Source organism: Mus musculus, chromosome 8 (assembly GCF_000001635.26).
Source record: "Mus musculus strain C57BL/6J chromosome 8, GRCm38.p6 C57BL/6J".
Taxonomy (NCBI): domain Eukaryota; kingdom Metazoa; phylum Chordata; class Mammalia; order Rodentia; family Muridae; genus Mus; species Mus musculus.
The window spans coordinates 55,892,231-55,906,591 of NC_000074.6; the positions used below are offsets into that span (position 1 = coordinate 55,892,231).

Here is a 14,361-nt window from a genome sequence, read left to right on the forward strand (position 1 = left end):
TGTTCCATTCTTCAACAGTTCTAAGTATTTGCATTTAACCAATAGTGAATGCATGGTTTCATTTTGTTTCTTCTCTCTCTCTCTCTCTCTCTCTCTCTCTCTCTCTCTCTCTCTCTCTCTCTTTCTCTGTGTGTGTGTTATTTAGCAGCTCTAAAAGGTGTGTTAAGATTTTTATCAATGGGAGAGCTGGGGTGTCTCTGATGTTCTTGCCTGTTTGGGGGACTCTTTTCCTCCTATGGGTTGCCTCACTCAGTCTTAATATGAAGCTTTGTGTCTAACCTTATTGCATCTTGTTATGCCATGTTCATGTTCAGTTGGCATAACCTGCTCTTTTCTGGAGAGAAATGTGGGAACTGTTGATCTGTTGGAGAAGGGAGGTGGGGAAAGTTTGGGAGGAATTAGGGAAGAGAAACTAGAGTTAAAACATATTGTATGTCTACAGCAAACCAGTAGCCAACATCAAAGTAAATAGAGAGAAGCTGGAAGCAATCCCACTAAAATCAGGGACTAGACAAGGCTGCCCACTTTCTCCCTACCTTTTCAACATAGTACTTGAAGTATTAGCCAGAGCAATTCGACAACAAAAGGAGATCAAGGGGATACAAATTGGAAAAGAGGAAGTCAAAATATCACTTTTTGCAGATGATATGATAGTATATATAAGTGACCCTAAAAATTCTACCAGAGAACTCCTAAACCTGATAAACAGCTTCGGTGAAGTAGCTGGATATAAAATAAACTCAAACAAGTCAATGGCCTTTCTCTACACAAAGAATGAACAGGCTGAGAAAGAAATTAGGGAAACAACACCCTTCTCAATAGTCACAAATAATATAAAATATCTTGGCTTGACTCTAACTAAGGAAGTGAAAGATCTGTATGATAAAAACTTCAAATCTCTGAAGAAAGAAATTAAAGAAGATCTCAGAAGATGGAAAGATCTCCCATGCTCATGGATTGGCAGGATCAACATTGTAAAAATGGCTATCTTGCCAAAAGCAATCTACACATTCAATGCAATCCCCATCAAAATTCCAACTCAATTCTTCAACGAATTAGAAGGAGCAATTTGCAAATTCATCTGGAATAACAAAAAACCTAAGATAGCAAAAACTCTTCTCAAGGATAAAAGAACCTCTGGTGGAATCACCATGCCTGACCTAAAGCTTTACTACAGAGCAATTGTGATAAAAACTGCATGGTACTGGCATAGAGACAGACAAGTAGACCAATGGAATAGAATTGAAGACCCAGAAATGAACCCACACACCTATGGTCACTTGATCTTCGACAAGGGAGCTAAAACCATCCAGTGGAAGAAAGACAGCATTTTCAACAATTGGTGCTGGCACAACTGGTTGTTACCATGTAGAAGAATGTGAATCGATCCATACTTATCTCCTTGTACTAAGGTCAAATCTAAGTGGATCAAGGAACTTCACAGAAAACCAGAGACACTGAAACTTATAGAGGAGAAAGTGGGGAAAAGCCTTGAAGATATGGGCACAGGGGAAAAATTCCTGAACAGAACAGCAATGGCTTGTACTGTAAGATCGAGAATTGACAAATGGGACCTAATGAAACTCCAAAGTTTCTGCAAGGCAAAAGACACCGTCAATAAGACAAAAAGACGACCAACAGATTGGGAAAGGATCTTTACCTATCCTAAATCAGATAGGGGACTAATATCCAACATATATAAAGAACTCAAGAAGGTGGACTTCAGAAAATCAAATAACCCCATTAAAAAATGGGGCTCAGAACTGAACAAAGAATTCTCACCTGAGGAATACCGAATGGCAGAGAAGCACCTGAAAAAATGTTCAACATCCTTAATCATCAGGGAAATGCAAATCAAAACAACCCTGAGATTCCACCTCACACCAGTCAGAATGGCTAAGATCAAAAATTCAGGTGACAGCAGATGCTGGCGTGGATGTGGAGAAAGAGGAACACTCCTCCATTGTTGGTGGGATTGCAGGCTTGTACAACCACTCTGGAAATCAGTCTGGTGGTTCCTCAGAAAATTGAACATAGTACTACCGGAGGATCCAGCAATACCTCTCCTGGGCATATATCCAGAAGATGCCCCAACTGGTAAGAAGGACACATGCTCCACTATGTTCATAGCAGCCTTATTTATAGTAGCCAGAAGCTGGAAAGAACCCAGATGCCCCCAAACAGAGGAATGGATACAGAAAATGTGGTACATCTACACAATGGAGTACTACTCAGCTATTAAAAAGAATGAATTTATGAAATTCCTAGCCAAATGGATGGACCTGGAGGGCATCATCCTGAGTGAAGTAACACATTCACAAAGGAACTCACACACTATGTACTCACTGATAAGTGGATATTAGCCCCAAATCTAGGATACCCAAGATATAAGATACAATTTGCTAAACACATGAAACTCAAGAAGAATGAAGACTGAAGTGTGGACACTATGACTCTCCTTAGAATTGGGAACAAAACACCCATGGAAGGGGTTACAGAGACAAAGATTGGAGCTGAGACGAAAGGATGGACCATGTAGAGACTGCCATATCCAGGGATCCACCCCATAATCAGCATCCAAACGCTGACACCATTGCATACACTAGCAAGATTTTATTGAAAGGACCCAGATGTAGCTGTCTCTTGTGAGACTATGCCGGGGCCTAGCAAACACAGAAGTGGATGCTCACAGTCAGCTAATGGATGGATCACAGGGCTCCCAATGGAGGAGCTAGAGAAAGTACCCAAGGAGCTAAAGGGATCTGCGACCCTATAGGTGGAACAACATTATGAACTAACCAGTACCCGGGAACTCTTGACTCTAGCTGCATATGTATCAAAAGATGGCCTAGTCGGCCATCACTGGAAAGAGAGGCCCATTGGACACGCAAACTTTATATGCCCCAGTACAGGGGAATGCCAGGGCCAAAAAGGGGGAGTGCGTGGGTAGGGGAGTAGGGGTGGGTGGGTATGGGGGACTTTTGGTATAGCATTGGAAATGTAAATGAACTAAATACCTAATAAAAAATGGAAAAAAAACATATTGTGTGATTTTTTTTCCCAATATATCTGTGATCCAATATATTTAGTGTCCTGTGTTGTGATTGAATATTTAAACAAGTACACATACATAATATACATATATACATACATATACATACATATACATACATATACACATGCACATGCACATGCACATGCACATACACATACACATACATATACAGTGTAACCCAGAAAAAATACATTTCTGGTTTTGCATCCACTTTTCTGCTCCTGTCTGGTAAGTGTAACTATTGTCCCTATTTAAAGGGGCTTACTTTTTGCAGTAGGCAGAAATCATTACAGAAAGACAGAACGAGTCAAAGCATGGCAGAGAACAACTGACTGTGATGTACATGGTCCCACTTAACACAATAAAACTCTTACACCAAAGGCATAGGTCATGTAGTAGAAGGAAAATCTGGAAGACAGAGGACCAAGAATACTGCACCGAGGTTGTATTTCCTAGATATGTTAAGGAAGCTGTGGTTACAAAATGTCAGCAATGTGGTAGCCTAAATAAGGCCTGAAAATGACATCAGCTGACATGCCAATATGTATTGGAGAATCATGCAATATTCCACATCTAGGTGAAGTGTTACAGGCTACTTAATGATGTATGAGAGTAGGAGAATCAGTTTTGTCTAAAGATGAATTCTCTAATTGGTTATCCTATATCTAGTGATGTAAATTCAGCAAACATATGAAATAATCAAAATTGCAAGCAAGTTAAATATATATTTCTAGTTTTGGTTCACTTGCATTTCACAAATGAAGAGTGAATAAGTATCTTTCACATGAATAGTTAGTATTTATATTTGTTCTTTAGTAATATGCCACTGAAATATTTTCCTTGCTTAATTGGAATTTTTTTCTTGCCAAAAAAATGTTGAGTTACCAATATATATCAAATACAAGCCAGAAGTATTTAAAACTATTTAATTAAAAAGTTACCTCTCCTGGGCATATATCCAGAAGATGTTCCAACTAGTAAGAAAGAAACATGCTCCACTATGTTCATAGCAGCCTTATTTATAATAGCCAGAAGCTGGAAAGAACCCAAATGCCCCTCAACAGAGGAATGGATACAAAAAATGTTGTACATTCACACAATGGGGTACTACACAGCTATTAAAAAGAATGAATTTATGATATTCCTAGGCAAATGTTTGGACCTGGAGGGCATTATCCTGAGTGATGTAACCCAATCACAAAAGAACTCAAATGATATGTACTCACTGATAAGTGGATATTAGCCCAGAAACTTAGAATACCCAAGATATATCTTACACTTTGCAAAACACATGAAACTGAAGAAGAACGAAGACCAAAGTGTGGACACTTTGCCCCTTCTTAGAATTGGGAACAAAACACCCATGCAAGGAGTTACAGAGACAAAGTTTGCAGCTGTGACGAAAGCATGGACCACCTAGAGACTGCCATATCCGGGGGTCCATCCCATAATCAGCCTCCAAATGCTAACACCATTGTATACACTAGCAAGATTGTGCTGAAAGGACCCTGATATAGCTGTCTCTTTTGAGACTATGCAGGGGCCTAGCAAACACATAAGTGGATGCTCACAGTCAGCTATTGGATGGATCACAGGACCCCCAATGGAGGAGCTAGAGAAAGTACCCAAGGAGCTAAAGGGATCTGCAACCCTATAGGTGGAACAACATTATGAACTAACCAGTACCCCAGAGCTCTTGACTCTAGCTATATATGTATCAAAAGATGGCCTAGTTGTCCATCACTGGAAAGAGAGGCCCATTGGCCTTGCAAACTTTAAATGCCCCAATACAGGGGAACACCAGGGCCAAAAAGTGGGAGTGGTAGGGGAGTGGGGGGGGGTATGGCGGACATTTTGGATAGCATTGAAAATGTAAATGAGGAAAATACCTTAAAAATATTTTTTAAAAGTTAAAAAAAAGTTAAAGTTGTATATAATAATATATTATTTTTAACTGTCAGTATGGTACAAACCTAGAATCAAATAACAGGTGAACCTCAAATGAAGACTTGTCATGAGCTTGGCCTGGCATTTTCTTGATTAATTATTGATATATGAGGAGCCAACCCACTGTAGTTGCTGCCATCCTTGGACAGGCAGGCTGGGCTGTAGAAGAAGTGTAGCTAAGCAAGCAAGGAAAAATAGTGTTCTTCCATACTTTCATAATTGCTGCTTCACTTCTTGACCTCATAACCCTGCCTTAAGATACCAACCTTGCTTTCTTTGAACGTAACTTTAACATAAAAGCTAAATGAACCCTTTACTCCTCAAATTGCTTTTGGTCAGAAAGTTCTCAGAACAACAGAAAAGCAAAGTCATACATGATATAAGTCATCATATTACAAAAATTTTAATTGAGGATATTTACATTGGCAAAATTGGAAAGGAACATTTTTTTGACATTATTTTTTTTTTCAAAACAGGGTTTCTCTGTGTAGCCTTGACTGTCCTGGAACTCACTCTGTAGACCAGGCTGGCCTCGAACTCAGAAATCCACCTGCCTCTGCAACCCGAGTGCTGAGATTAAAGGCATGAGTCACCATTGCCCAGGTTGTTAACATATTATTAATGCTGTTTTGAGGCCTCAGTACATAATTTAAAAACTGATATTTTAATGGACGATCTTAACAAAGTTGAACAACTTTATTACTTTTGGAGCTTAAGAAAATATTTTCAGTGCAACCCTACTGACATATAGGAAAAGAACTCCAAGGAAATGTAGTCTTGTTTACCTATGAGTAGAAGGCTATGTTAAGAAGTTGGTATGAACATCAGTCTACAGTAATGTTGCAGATTCCCAGCAACTAACTCTGACTTGACTGATAGCACTGTCAAACATTTGTTGTGTCCTCCTTTTCTAAAGCTGTGCTAATGTCTGCTCATAGTGTATACTATATGATGATTAATTCTAATGGTCAACCTGAAACACTCTTGCAGCAAAAGTCATAATGTAGATCAGATTAGCTTGTGGGTATGACTTTGGGGGGTTATTATCCTGGTTGTATTAATTTATGTAGAAAGACCTATATCATTCCCTACACAGGAGATCCTGAACTGTATGTGATTAGGCAAGTCAGGCTGAATGCAGGTATGGATGTGATAATTCATTCTGCTTTGCCTATTGACCATTGGTTCAGTTTGAACAGCTTTATCAATCTCCTCCCGATGTGTTTTTCCCAGGATGGTTTGTAACCTGGTGCTTTGAGTTAAACCCATTTCACCCTTGAGTTATTTTGGCCAGGGTATTTTATAACAGCAACAGGAACAAAACTGAGGCAAGTGGTTTTGATACTTAAACAAAATGGCCTACATTAAATATTTAGTATAGTGAATACCATATTAATGTATTTGATAAAATACTGTGATTAAGAGGGTAATAAATGTGTTCTCAAATTTACAGCTCTTTCTATCTATTCAAAGACCTACAAATTATTCTTTCATGTTCTGCAAAACTTACATTAAAGTACTTTTGAGAGTTTATTGTGCAATGAAAAGAAAATAATTTTCTAAACAACGGATTCAAAAGAAAGCTGATTTTAATTTAAAAAAAAAACATGAAAAGCTGTTCTGTTGTAATTTCATATCCACAGAAACATCTATACCTGATATTCTGATTTAATTTCCCTTTCAGCAAGTGGGAAGGACAGAACTCTAGTTTGCCTTCTCTGATAAACCATCGACCAAGAGCCACTTGTGAAGGAAAGGGTTTATTTTAGTTTACAGGTTGTCGTCCATCATTGAGAAAACCAAACCTGGAACTCAAAGCAGAAACATGAAACCAGAACTATCAGTACAGCTGCTTACTGTTCGCTCCCCACTTCATGACCAGGTACCTTTCTTATACCCAGGGCTGACACCGCACGCCCCCACCCCCACCCCAATAGTGGGCTCTCCTCCTATATTAACTAGCAGGTCCTCACACATATATGTCCATTTCCCAACTTGATCAAAGAAATCTTCCAACTGAGTCTCTTTCAGATAACTTTGGGCTGTGCCTAGGTGACAGCCGAAGCTCACTAGAAGAGACTGAATGCCCCAACTGAATATGTAGCTATTTCTCAAGCCTTCTAAAGCAGCGATTGTGCAGAGTTTTCATCTAATATTTTATTTTCTTTCTGATTTGTTCTCTGAATTTCTGACTCAGAAATACAGGTCTTTATGTAACTATCTGGGATACTTCCCTTGCCCTTTGAAATGGATACTTTTTCCTGGCATCGTGATTTTGGCACTCAAAAAAGAGTTATAAAAATTCTTCCAGATTTAATCATGTAAAATAAATTTTGTTAGTGATCATTTGAATTGGACAGTTCTAAAAGAGAACATGGCTTAGATTACTCTCTCGTCTTACTCTCTCTTTCTTGCTCTGTCTTAAACACACACACACACAAACACACACATTCGTGCATACATAGTTTACAGCATTATGAGAAACCTCATGCCTTATTTCATAAAAGACACACTTTAAACCTGCTTTCCTAGCTGGAGAGGCAGGATTTTCTGTAAGATAATAACTATGACTTTTACATAATTTTGTTTAAACTATGCTTATAAAAAGTTTAAACTTATAAAAATATTCATACAGAAGAGCTCTCTCATATTTATACTTTTGGTATTATTAAATTAGCAATACTGATATGTTCCAAATTAAACATCTTCAGAATCTTTAAACAATGTTTAGCTTATGTTCCGAGAGCCACAGGACACAATGTTTCAATTAGTTCTTCAGGTTCTTCTGGCTACTTTCACCCTTGTTTTTGATGCCACTGAGAATTCTGATGACCGCAGCACCAATAGTTTGTAAGAGAGCTTTCAATTACTATTTTTCTCATTTTAATTTAGTTCATTATTTCACTGACATTTCTGGTTTTATAAGAAAGGCTACAAGCATGAAGTGGCTTATCCTTCCTATATCAATTGCATTTATACTGTCAGTATGCCTAGGACCACTAAACTTCAGCAACTAAACAATGTTTCTTCAGATTCTCCACTGTATACTTAAACAATTATTTTATGCTGTGGTCTCTGTATAGGTGCCACTTTTCATGGTGCACACAGAAAGGGCTAGATAACTGTGCTTATTCTCTCCCAACAAATTTCTAACATGTACATTTTTTATTTTTCTTTTTACTGCCATTTCTTGAATCTAACATAAAATTTCACAGCAAGCAACCATTTCAGACTGGGTTCTTTTGCTTAATAGTATACACTGATCTTTATCTATGGAGTCAAATTGTATCTGCTTTGGCTCTAGCTGCACATAGACTGTTAAGTCTTCTATCATTATTAACATTTTCTCTCTCCTCTTTTCTTAGGAATTTCCTGGGAAGTCTTCCACATATGAACTCTGAATCTTTTAATAATTTCATTTACTCTGCTCTTATACAGGAATCCAATCAACATAGTGTTGATTAAAAGGACAAAGAAAACTCTATAGTTTTAAGATGACATTTTTATCTATTTAGTGAACTTTTGAACATTGCCCATGGCCTTTACACATGTTACTTAGCTCACTCATTCTCGTAAGTGAACTAGGAAATGGAGATACTATCATGGAGGGAAATGTCCTTGTCTTTTGTGAGACATGAGTTTTTCTTCTAAAATTCTGGCTTTGAATTTTATGAAGAATATACTGGGATTATTTAAAATGATTTTCCTTCCACCATGAGTGCACTTGTGCTAAACTGTTTATCAAAATAATTTGATTTGGTGTCATGCATAAAATTAAAATCAACAAATGTGAGGGAACACTCACTAGGTGATATCTGACCTCAGGAGTTCTTATAGCATCCTATATATAACCACCAGCAGTTCATCAGAATCATTCTATCTCTAACAGTTTATGGAACCAACAACTTCTACTTCAGTTAATGTTAACAGAGTTAAGTCATTCCATTAGCTTATTTACTTAATATTTCAAATAACAAATTTCCTCTTTGACTTCAACTACCTGATGGGTCATGCAAGAGTATCCTACTTGATTATCCATTGCATATATATATATATATATATATATATATATATATATATATATATATGATGTTGTTTATGTTATTAGTGCTATATGGTGATATATTTTAACTCTTTAGCTGTTTATATAATTTTACAGTTTGCCTTCCTAGTTAAGAAATCTTGATACCTATATTTACTTGAACAAAAATAATTCTCAAACATGCATAATAATCATATATAAATGTAGTAGTTGGAATTCAATATTTCAAATAAGATTGACTCTGAAGTTGTTGTAAAATATGTGTAAGTCAGTATTCTTTGTAAATTCATATTTCTGTTTTCATTGACTACATAGTCTATTCAACTGTTAATACCATTAAAACTTTCTTTTGTTCTGATACTCGAAGAGCAGACACAACTTGTAAAATAATTAAAATTCAACTTTTTACACATGTGCAAATGTATTATATATATATATATATATACATATATATATATATATATATATATATATTTAAACACATAGTTTGTTCTTGTGTATATTTCCTATCTTATATGTACTATGTTTAGTAATGTTTTAAAAACAATTTAGCATAAATAAGACTTACATAGAAAATATATTAGTCTCTTCTACTAATAATACAAATGAATGGGTCAAATTTTATGGCAGAAAATGGTTTCATCTCCTAACTTTCAGACATGAATCATTCAAAGAAGGAATATGCCCCAGGCCAAGTTTAGATAACAGATATTTGGCTTCTGTGTGGCTAATAGAAACTGGTTGTTAGGAATCAACAAATGATCTGCTCTGGGTCAAAATATCCTGAGACTAGGGTTATCAAATGGTATCAAATTCTTTGGGAGCACTTCTAAAAGACAGTGCCATAACAGACAAATAAATGTTTTTACACTAATAGTTGAAAACTGTTCAGTTTGTTCTGCATGTATGGCTAACAACATATCATAAAATGTCTTTAAGATTTCATATGAATCCAGCAAGGAGCCATGTATGGAGCCAGAATTTATTTCCACATAACAAAGACATATTTTTGTCTTGAAATTCAAAGACTGGAATTGTAGAATATTTTACAATATTGTCTGAGAGTTTCTTTAAAGGTAGGAACTTTTGATGTGTCTGAAGTGCTAAAATTTGAGGGAGAACAGTTTGCTTATTATAATGATTACCTGGGACATTTCAAGTGTTTTGATGTTGTCTCTTTTTTGCATGGATATCTTTCCTTCTTAACAGTCACCTCCTATGGGCCCATTGGAATTACTATAGTGCCCTTAACATTAACAGCTTGTGATTTTTGCCATCTGTGATAGTGCACACCTTTGATCTCAGAACTTTGCGGGCAGAAGCAGGAGAATCTCTATAAGTTTTAGGTTAGTTTGGCCTACAGAGTAAGCACCAGGGCAACTGGAAAGCTAAGACTACATAGAGAGACCCTGTCTCCAAAAAGTTGGTACTTTTAACAAATTTGAATTTTCTATATATTATTATAAACTATTTATGATGGTTAAATAGAGAAATGAAAATCATTTATCTAATCTAACTGCAATGTTGGACCCATTGATCAATATTTCTCTATCCATTAGATTTCTCATTTTTAAAATAGTCAATGGCATATTACTTAGCCTAATGGAATAGTTTTAAGCTATAATTATAAACTAAAACATCTCATATTCACTTTATGTAAAACTTCTCAATTACCCAAGTTGCTGAAGGGGTCTGCAAACCTATATGTAGAACAACAATATGAACTAATCAATACCCCCAGAGCTCATCTAGCTGCATATGTAGCAGAAGATGGCCTAGTCGGCCATCATTGTGACCTTGGTCTTGCAAACCTTATATGCCCCCGGAACAGGAGAACGCCAGGGCCAAGAAGTGGGAGTGAGTGGGTAGGGAAGCAGGGCAGGGGGAGGGTATAGGTGACTTTTGGGATAGCATTTGAAATGTAAATGAAGACAATATCTAATAAAAAATTTTTAAAAAGAACTTTATCAAACACTTTAAAAAGTTTGTAAGTACTATTACATAATGTATATTATTACATGCTATATATGTATATATTAATGATGTTAAACAATTTTCAGAAAATGAACTAAATACTGGTCTTGTGAGACAGAACTTAAATAAATTAATAAATATGCAAAAATAGAAAATTAAAGAAAATGTAATCTGGTAATAATTTATATTTAGTATTCCTATTTAGATTAAGTATAATTGGTTCAAAGCTTTAAAAAACACAACATACTATTCCAAAGCCTTTCTATTACTACTTTATGTAATCACCTTTCCAAATATTGACAAAGCACACTAGAAGAAACACAATGAGTTTCATCAAGTTAAAATTGATCTATAGTTACATCTTGAAAGACCTCATATGCTAGTGGCAAGTTGAATCATAGCAATAGTATATACTTTCTGGAAGTAGTTGGTAGAGACATTCCAATAATATGGTCTGTGTCAAAATGCCCTAGTGGGCTGTCAAATAGTGCTATATTTGGGTTGATATTTGTTTGTTTAGGATATATGATCTACAAACATAAAAGATAAAATACATTTTTCTGTCAATATTTTTTTTCATTACTTGATTATTTACATTTTGATTGAAGCTTTTTTCCCTCCCTGTCTTTTTTTCCTCAGAGAAGGAGAGTTCTCCCATAGGTATCAACCTAATAGAAAGTTGCAGTGCAACTAGATGCATTTTCTTCTATTGAGGCTGGGAAAGGCAGGGTAGTTAGGAAAAGGGGATCCAAAGGCAGGTAATGGAGTCAGAGACAGACCTTGCTCCTGCTGTTAGAGGTCTAACATGAAGACAAAATTGCACATCTTTTAAATTTGTGTATGGAGCCTAGATCCATCCCATGCATGTTCTCTGGTCGGTAGTTCAGTCTCAGCAAGACCCTATGGGCCAAAGTTAGTGACTCTAGGTTTTCTTGCGGTGTAGTTGACCTCTCTGGCTCCTTCAATCCTTCCTTCCCTTCTTCCAAAAGATTTGCATGTTCTAGTACATTGACTGATGTGTTTTCATACCTCAACGATACAGTTAATAAATAGAAGTTAGAGAAATATAAACTTCCCTATCCCAATGGGGGGGGGAATATGTAGCAATATGAAAATACTGCAATCCTGAGTGGGAGGTAGGGAAGGAAACAGCAATTTTATGTGTTACTTTGTTTGGAAACATTGAAGTGAATATTGGCAAGGTAGGAAGCTCGTCAGAGTAGACCATAAAAGCATGCCAATCATGTTAGTGGGAGCTTCATTCTGATTCTGCTGATAACTTAAATAAGGACTTTGACCTTCTGCCAAAAGAAATCATTTTTATGGTATTGGTCTGCAGTGACTCAATGAAGGAGTTACGATACAGATTGGGCTTGTATTGATCTCTTCTATGTGAATGAAAAAGAAAGAAGCAGCACACAAACAGGTTGTTGAGCTGAGCTTGTGGAACATAATGCCAGAGCTGGAGAGATGGCTGAAGAGTTAAGAACATAAGTTGTTTTTGCAGAGGCCAGGAATTCCTAATTCAGTTCCCTGTAGGGTATCTGGTCAAACCCAACAATCTCTAATTCTAATTCACATGTAATATACAAACTTATACACATAAACAAATTAAGAACAATTAAACTGAAAAATGCCTTAAATTCACAGATAACAGATTTGTTTACCAAAGACTTCTCTAAATGATTGTGCTTAGAATTAATTCCTGAAAAATATGCTAAAATGGACCTTTAGAATTCCATGATGGGAATACCTTTACAAATTCCTCCTCTTACTTGTAGTCAAGGTCCTTAACTTTGAATGGTCAGATTATGCTTCATTTTCGTATTCTTATTTTGTAAAACTAATTTGATTAAAAATAGCTGACTTCAAATTATTTACAAGATACATTATTTTGAGTGAGACTGACTTAATCAGGTAAAGGTCAGAGTATCCATGTGACTTTAGGGAAAAACAAGCAGCAGTATTGAAACTATCAGTATGGGCAAGCTACTTAAGAATTCAGTGGTATAACTACAAACAACTAAATTCTATTAGTATTAATATTTTAGTACGCTAATCAACATAAAGTGCCAGAATGAATTGATGTAAGGTGATTACACCTTGATTTTGATTTGGGAGACCAAACTAAGAACCCAGCTAAATCCTGACTATCCTCCTCTTGCTATCCAGAAACTGAAACACATCACCCTCTTCTGCTCATATGTTTGTGCTAATTTTCTATGTAACTATATAAAATGGATGGATTTGGGAAACTATTGTCTAATACATCTAATAAGACTCATGGAATAACCTCTACGATCTGTTTGGCTACTGTAGTTTCACGGTTATAATGTTTTAAGTGCTAGAAATCTGTTGCCTTCCAATAATAAGAAACCAGGGCAGAAAAAAAAATACCTTTTTACAATAAAATATTACAAATAATGGCCTTTACTTTGACATTTTTTTCATTTTAAAAATTACATATAAGTAGATAAATCATGTTAGTCTTAAAGACCTTCTATAGAGTAACTCAAAGGATGGTCAATTCATTATTAAGTGACATATAAGGAAGTTTAACATAAGGTGTTTGGGGGCCTAGCTGATATTTTCTTTAAAAATACATTTCTAAAATAAGCTTAAGAGATACAATTGTCATTATCATCCATTTCACCAGTAGAAAGAAAACAAATAACTCATTTATCTAAAATATGCTAAAAGAATACCAAAAAGTCATAACTCTAAAACACTGATCTTCATTGAATAGCAAATATAAAAGTATATTTAGCTAATATCCACTTATCAGTGAGTACATATTATTTGAGTTCTTTTGTGATTGTGTTACCTCACTCAGGATGATGCCCTCCAGGTCCAACCATTTGCCTAGAAATTTCATAAATTAATTCTTTTTAATAGCTGAGTAGTACTCCATTGTGTAAATGTACCACCTTTTTTGTATCCATTCCTCTGTTGAGGGGCATCTGGGTTCTTTCCAGCTTCTGGCTATTATAAATAAGGCTGCTATGAGCATAGTGGAGCATGTGTCCTAGCAAACACAGAAGTGGATGCTCACAGTCAACTATTGGATGGATCACAGGGCCCCAATGGAGGAGCTAGAGAAAGTATCCAAGGAGATAAAGAGATCTACAACCCTGTAGGTGCAACATTATGAACTAACCAGTACCCGGGAGCTCTTGACTCTAGCTGCATATGTATCAAAAGATGGCCTAGTTGGCCATCGCTGGAAAGAGAGGCCCACTGGACAGGCAAACTTTATATGCCCCAGTACAGGGGAACGCCAGGGCCAAAAAATGGGAATGGGTGGGTAGGGAAGTAGGGCGGAGAGGGTGTGGGAGACTTTTGG

At 36.3% G+C, this 14,361-nt stretch overlaps 1 protein-coding gene across 1 annotated transcript in view; it reads right to left on the reverse strand.

Moving 5' to 3' along the window:
- The window catches only part of Adam29 (a disintegrin and metallopeptidase domain 29), a 36,053-nt gene that overhangs the window by 21,319 nt on the left and 373 nt on the right, over nt 1–14,361 (reverse strand). The gene's annotated exons all lie outside the window — the stretch shown is intronic.